The sequence below is a fragment of the Mastomys coucha genome, unplaced genomic scaffold (genome assembly GCF_008632895.1).
Source record: "Mastomys coucha isolate ucsf_1 unplaced genomic scaffold, UCSF_Mcou_1 pScaffold13, whole genome shotgun sequence".
Taxonomy (NCBI): domain Eukaryota; kingdom Metazoa; phylum Chordata; class Mammalia; order Rodentia; family Muridae; genus Mastomys; species Mastomys coucha.
Window position 1 is genome coordinate 43391109 of NW_022196895.1, and position 6393 is coordinate 43397501.

The following is a 6393-nucleotide window of genomic DNA, read 5'->3' on the forward strand; positions in this document are numbered from 1 at the left end:
GGGAGAGGGAGGGAGAGAGAGAGGGAGAGGGAGGAAGGAAGAGAGGGAGAGGAGGAGGAAGGAGGGAGAAAGAGAGGAATGGAGGGAGGGAGGGAGAGAAGGAAGGAGGGAAGGAGAGAGGGAGGGAGGGAGGGAGAGGGAGAGAGAGGGAGAGAGGAAGAAAGGGAGGGAGAGGAGGAGGTAGAGAGAGAAAGGGAGGGAGGGAGGAAGGGAAAGGAGGAGGGAGAGAGGGAGAGAGAGGGAGGAAGGGAGGGAGAGAGAAATGGGGGGGCAAATAAGCAAGTAAACTGAATATAGGAGCAGCAGTCTTTTACAGCGTAATATTAAAAGGGACATATTCTTTTTTGGTTTTTGCCTCATATTCTTTTGGTAACAGAATGAAAACTGTTACAATGCGGCAGAAAACTACACAGGATGGATAGGGGCTGATGGTGTCAATCATGAGAACTGCTGTAGTCATAGTATACTTTAGACTTTTGTAAAAATTTCTAACTCATGATGTGTTGACAAAATGTAAGGTTAAAAAAATAGAATGCTAAACACTATTCACTCCTAGTGGCTTTATTGGTGGATATAATATTCAATATTTTTGAAATAATAAAATAATGTTTTATTAAACTTGAAGTCTGATGGTTTTGAAAAGAGGATTAAGTTTCACTAAAGTAAAAGTTGACAGTGTATCACAAAAATTTAATTTAAAACTCATGGTTGACACCATCCGGGTAACATCATTTTTCAGTGGTGTGGTGTCTTCATAATGTGCATGTACATTTGAAAGTCTATTCCTGGGGCTGGAGAGATGGCTCAGGGATTAAGAGCACTGACTGCTCTTCTAAAGGTCTTGAATTCAATTCCCAGCAACAACAAGGTGGCTCACAACCATCTGTAATGGGATCTGATACCCTCTTCTGGTGTGTCTGAAGACAGCTACAGTATACTCATATACATAAAATAAATAATTCTTTTAAAAAAAGAAAGTTTATTCCAATATCCTAAAACTTATCAACTGTAATATGAGAAATTTAGACATATCTAGTATTTATATTTTTAGAGTTATGACTTTTTTCTCAAAGAGTCTCTAACATGCTATGATTACATTTGAATATAAATACAAATAGCCCATTTGTACTGAAAATGTCTTTAGCTCATCTGGTGACTGAAATTGCCTGGGACACTAGTGTTCCAATTTTGCTCTAAACAGCAGAAGAGAGAATGTGTAATAATGGGACCTGAAACACACTGCATCCCATTAGCCATTTTATTAATTAACGTCTTTTGGAATATGTTTTCTAGATGGGCTGTGGGAGAAACAGAGAGGTGGAGAAATGAGGAGATCAAGTTAGGACGCTAAACAAAATCTCTCGCACCAGCCCGTGCAGAAGAATACTTCAGAGCTCTAAGGAATAAAAGAGGGAGTGTGTTCTCAGGCATAAGGACATCATATTCAGCTTAGTTTCTGTTTCTTTGTTTTCTCTTTGAAGGTACTAAGGGAGCTCGACACTGGGGAGGAGCTTAAATGGGGATTTGAGGCGATTGGGAAGGGCTCCTGACTTGGCACCTCAGATGTGAGGCTAAACAGTAATGGAAGTTTTCCCAAATACTTTTGCCAGACGATCACAGATCACAGTTGTATTCACACTCTGTCCTGTCCTTAGAGGATGGAAGTGGTCCTGGGACACCCTTAACAACCTCCATAAATGGAGTCACCCCTGTTTCAATGTGTCCGCTCCTTCTGTGTAGAAGGTGTGCAGATTTCAGTATTGCTGGATGGACTGGTCAGGCAGGGTTGGTCTGTACAGGGTTCCTTCTTGGAGGCTTAAGGCTGACTGCAGGGATGGTGATCCTGACCTCTGCTTCTGGACTCTCAGTTTCTAGAAAGTTGAATTTCTGTGTTCCCCTCTAGTCTCTGGGAGGATTAGCTGACGTGTTAGATGCAGCCTTTACTCACTTAGCAGAGTCAGCTCCAGGATTTTGGAGCTTCTTAGGGACCAGCATGCAATCCAAATACACATTAGCTATAAAGATAGAAAATTATTTAGATTATAAGAGAAAGTATACATTGAAATAATCTGTCCAGTTTCACCAGTAGTGTAAAGCCAAGACAAACAAACAAACAAAAACATACAAATCAAAACAAAAAATAAAGGAACACTCTTCATGAAATCCCAGATCCTGGGATAATAAGTATACTCAAGTTGTTGTCAACCATGCTAACCCAAGCTAAAGGATCCCTGACCCAACCTCACCCTGTCAGATACTCACAGTGTGTGCGCTCAGCTGTTCTAGAACCTCCTATGCAAGGAGAAATGGATGGTAAATCTGAGCTGGAGTGAAACAGTTTTATTGATGGCAGTTAGAATACCTCTGTTTTCCAAGGTCTAAAAAACAGGACCCTGTGCTCGTTCGGAACTCTCCTTAGTGTCTCTGAAAAGTAAAGGACTTTGAAGTTAAGTCTGATTAACTTTGTTGGAAACCTATCTCTGATCCTTCACTTGAGACCAATATTCTGAAATGTGCTGACTGGCATAATTAGGATGCTCATATTTGTCCTGGCTTTTAACCTTTTACAGCCTTGGAACTCTGGGCAGCAGGATGCCCTTGTGTGCCTGCTCAGCTGACTCAGAGGCCACACACTTTTCTCTATTGAATTCAGGATTTAGGTCCTGTGTTTTACAAAGGAAAGGAAAATAAAATGTGGAAGGCAGTTTTGGGCCATGCTGTACCAATCCTGCTTCTTATTGAACCCTGAAAGGAAGGTTAACCCAATGCTTGCTTGCTATTCATTCACACCCATGGAGCTGACTTCAGGGGATTTTTATTCTCTGAAGGTAAGACAGCTGATGTCCTCACCCCCAACACTCACTGTGGACAAGGACTGAACATAATCAGAAAAGGAGATCACTGCATACGCATTTTGAGTCATAAGAAGCGGGCCTGATTCATCTCTGCTTCTATCCTGAACATTTCTTTCACATGGTCATTCCATGTGAATTGACCATGCACCTTGCAGGGTAATGAATATTCCCAGTTAGATTTTAGTCTAATCCATCAAAAGTGTCCATTAGCATAAGGGGCTGGTGTGCCTCCCCCCACCCTGGGGAAAGTTGTGCAAATATCTAGTCATGACAGGACAAGTCCAGAGCTCTAGGGATGCTGGTTTTTCAGGCTATCACATTCCACGCTTACCTTCCATTTTCCTAACTTCAACTAATTATCATCCTCACTAATCTAGCATAGCTCAAAGACTTAGCCGTTGGAGAGGAGAGCCTCCGTTTAGATTCCTTCCCGATTCCCCCCTCCTCCTTTTTATTAATCAATTCACGGGTGAAGAAAAGTCTAATCTTTCTTGTCCAGTTCTGCATTTTCAGTCTATGTTGGAAAGGTTTTCTTATCCATCCTGGTGGGAGATTTGGGCAAAAGTCAGATCTCCTGCTGTGCAGAACACCTGACTGAACTTGGAAGGAAAAATAGGTAATGTGACCAATTTAACCAGCGGGCTGGGGATACTTTTGTTTTTCCTGAGGTTGTTTTTTTCTTTTTTTTTTCTTTCTTTCAAAGCTCTCCTGTGCTATATAACTCCAAGTACAATCATGCACAACTTAGGTATATGTTTAATTCAAAAGCATTCTGTGGAGAGATCAAACTGAAATTTCATCTTAAATAGACCTATTCATTCAATGCTTTGGAGGCTAGCCAGGAATGAACTCCAAATGCGAGACTCTGCATCAGCAACTGGAAGCCCACACTCCACGTGACCACAACCTGTGTTTCCAAACGGCCAGTCGAGCAAGCTTCAAATGCTCTCAAGCTGTGATTAGGCTCATATGGAGAGATAAACAGAGACCCCAAACTGTGCACTGAATATATAAGTCATCAAAGCAATTTTAAAATCAATTCAACCTTTGACAAGCAGCCAATACAGTTCCCCTGTGATTTGAGTGACATGCTCGGGCTTCTACTCTGAGTGAAATTTGACAGCAGTGCCTCTATGCATGTTAGAACCTATGAAGGACCCTCCCTCCTCCTCACTCCCTCCCCCTAAGGAAAAGCGTCATGGAGCTTTACAATGGTGTCTCTGTGAGATCACTAACACATGGACAGCACTCAACTGTGAGGGCATTGATGAAGATTCTAGTGACTAGGCAGAGGAGCCCAAGACAAGAGACCTCGTAGCCCAGCCTCATCCATATTCCTAAGAACAACCTACTTAGAATCTAGAGATAACTGAAAACAGGCTTCTTCAAAGGATGGATGGCTTGTTGTTTAGGGGGAAGAAGGCCAGAATAGGAGTAAATTCATAGTCAGTGACTAACAAAGTAAGCAAGCCCTCATATGTAAGACAGAATTTATGACAGAATCCTACTTCTCATTGACATCTTTCTTTATATCAATACCAGCCCTGCCCCACCATACCCCTACCGCCCACCTCTTTTGTTATTCTAAGAAGTGTTCTCCATTCTTCAAGACACCAGAAAACCTGGTGGGCAAATGGAGTGGAACAGAGGATTGGCTCTAAGGCTCTGCTTTGTAGTCTGGCTTCTAGCTGTGGTTGGTTACTCCCCCGTTGGCTCACTGGAACGGTAGAAATAATTGCCACTGTTTCTTCTTTGGTGACTCAGGAGAGACAAATGAACCACAGCTGCAATTCTGATGCTAAGCCACAGGTCTCACCTTAAGGGGCTCAAAGCCACATTGTCTCCCTGACCTTGGCTTCCCTTTTCCTTCAACCTGAATTTATCACCTGCTTGAGCTCTTTTGCAACCATCTGCTCCTGGCTTTGCACCAGCCTCCCTTTCTTCCTTTTCCATTGAGGATTCCAGTCATAATAAGGACTGCTAGTTCTCTCCTGGACCATCACGATACTCCTAGTTCTCATGCTCCAAGACGAGTATCAGAGAGGTACCACACACCAGGGCTCCACACACAACATAATAGAGACTTTGTTCTGTGTTTTGCTCAGCTCTCCTCCTTGGACAAAGAGTGGTGTACATTCCTGCACCTGGAGAAAGAATCAATAATATTGCTAAAGATGCTGGAGCAAAGCCCAGGCAAAGTTTTGCTGAATGAAGATCATAAACATGCTTTGGTTGCTTTCTTCTGGAGATGAGAACCAATTCTCAGGAAAGGCAAAGTCATGGAGTCCTCTTCTGCTTTTCTCCACAGATGTGAGGTACAAACTACAACAACTTGAGAAGGCAGTACATCCAAGTTAAGATTGTGTCTATCTCCCGATGAATGCATCAATCTCCTTTTCAGGACCTGTGACTATGTGACCTGCCCACCTTTCTAATCTCAATACAGGGCACTTTCTTCTCCTGTTATTTTGGGTCCATACATAAGATATCTTCAAGAAACAATTCCGTCTGCCCAGCCTTCTCCTCTTGTGTATCTCAGCCTATTTCTTGACATCTAATTTTCAGCTGAACTATTTACTCCTTAATTAATTGACTTTACTGTTTCCTCTATTTTTCTTCTGTGCAATTACATCTATGTGAATATATATATATACATACATACATACATACATACATACATATATACATACATATATATATGTGTGTGTATTGAACTTATATTTTTATTGTGTCGCTTTGTATTATCCGCTGAATGGGACAAGGGCAGTTAGGGCCTGAAACTATCATCTTCTTCAGCATGGTATCACCAACATCTAAAGCAGTGACTAGGAACTCCCAGCAGATAGGTGTGGGATAGAAAATGTATAGGACCTCACGGGTGAGCCAACAGGTGTTCTTTTGCAGAAGCGTTCTTGGGAAACAACACGCTCTATCTGCAATCATAAGTGAAAATTGCTACAAAATGAGGAGATTTAGGAAATCCATGCAGGTATTTGCTAATATTGTACAAGGCTGAGTTATTATGGAGAACCTGATACCAATGGAAAAATTGTGTCTGAAATAACCAGAACTTTGATGTTGGGGGATGTCATGCTACCTCTTTGGAGGTAATTATACAAAACAAGAGAAAGTAAAAGAAAAACTAGGGAATGGCTGGAGGCACAGTCCACAGTGGGGGAGGAGGTCAACAACAGATGACCTCAGGCTGTATACGTGTCAGCCAGCAGGCTTAGCTTCCTCTGGAATCCTCGAAGGTGGAACTCATAGTAGTGAGTCTTTGGTTCAGGCACAGCAGGCAGGAGTTGAGTCTGCAGTGGCAAACTCTGATGTCTTGCAGCTGAGGGACCCCAACACTTCTCATGCTTCTACTCCAAACTGGCTCTCATTTCTTTCCTCCACTGTTAACCAGAATGGTGATTTTGAATCTCAACAGGTCTGATCATGACATACCATTCTCCTGGAAAAAAACAAAACAAAACAAAACATCCTTCAAGGGTTTCACTGTCCTTCCCATAAGGGCCGACCTCTGAGGCATAGC

General features: G+C 42.4%; 1 long non-coding RNA gene across 1 annotated transcript in view; it reads right to left on the bottom strand.

Annotated features, from left to right (window-relative positions):
- Nucleotides 1–4032, bottom strand: part of LOC116087632 — a 4409-nt gene extending 377 nt beyond the window's left edge. The window contains exons 1-2 of the long non-coding RNA XR_004117525.1: nucleotides 3901–4032; nucleotides 2263–2424 (exon numbers count right to left, since the gene is read on the bottom strand). This is a non-coding gene — a long non-coding RNA (uncharacterized LOC116087632). The remainder of the gene's footprint in view (nucleotides 1–2262; nucleotides 2425–3900) is intronic.
- Between the last annotated feature and the right edge of the window lie 2361 nt (nucleotides 4033–6393).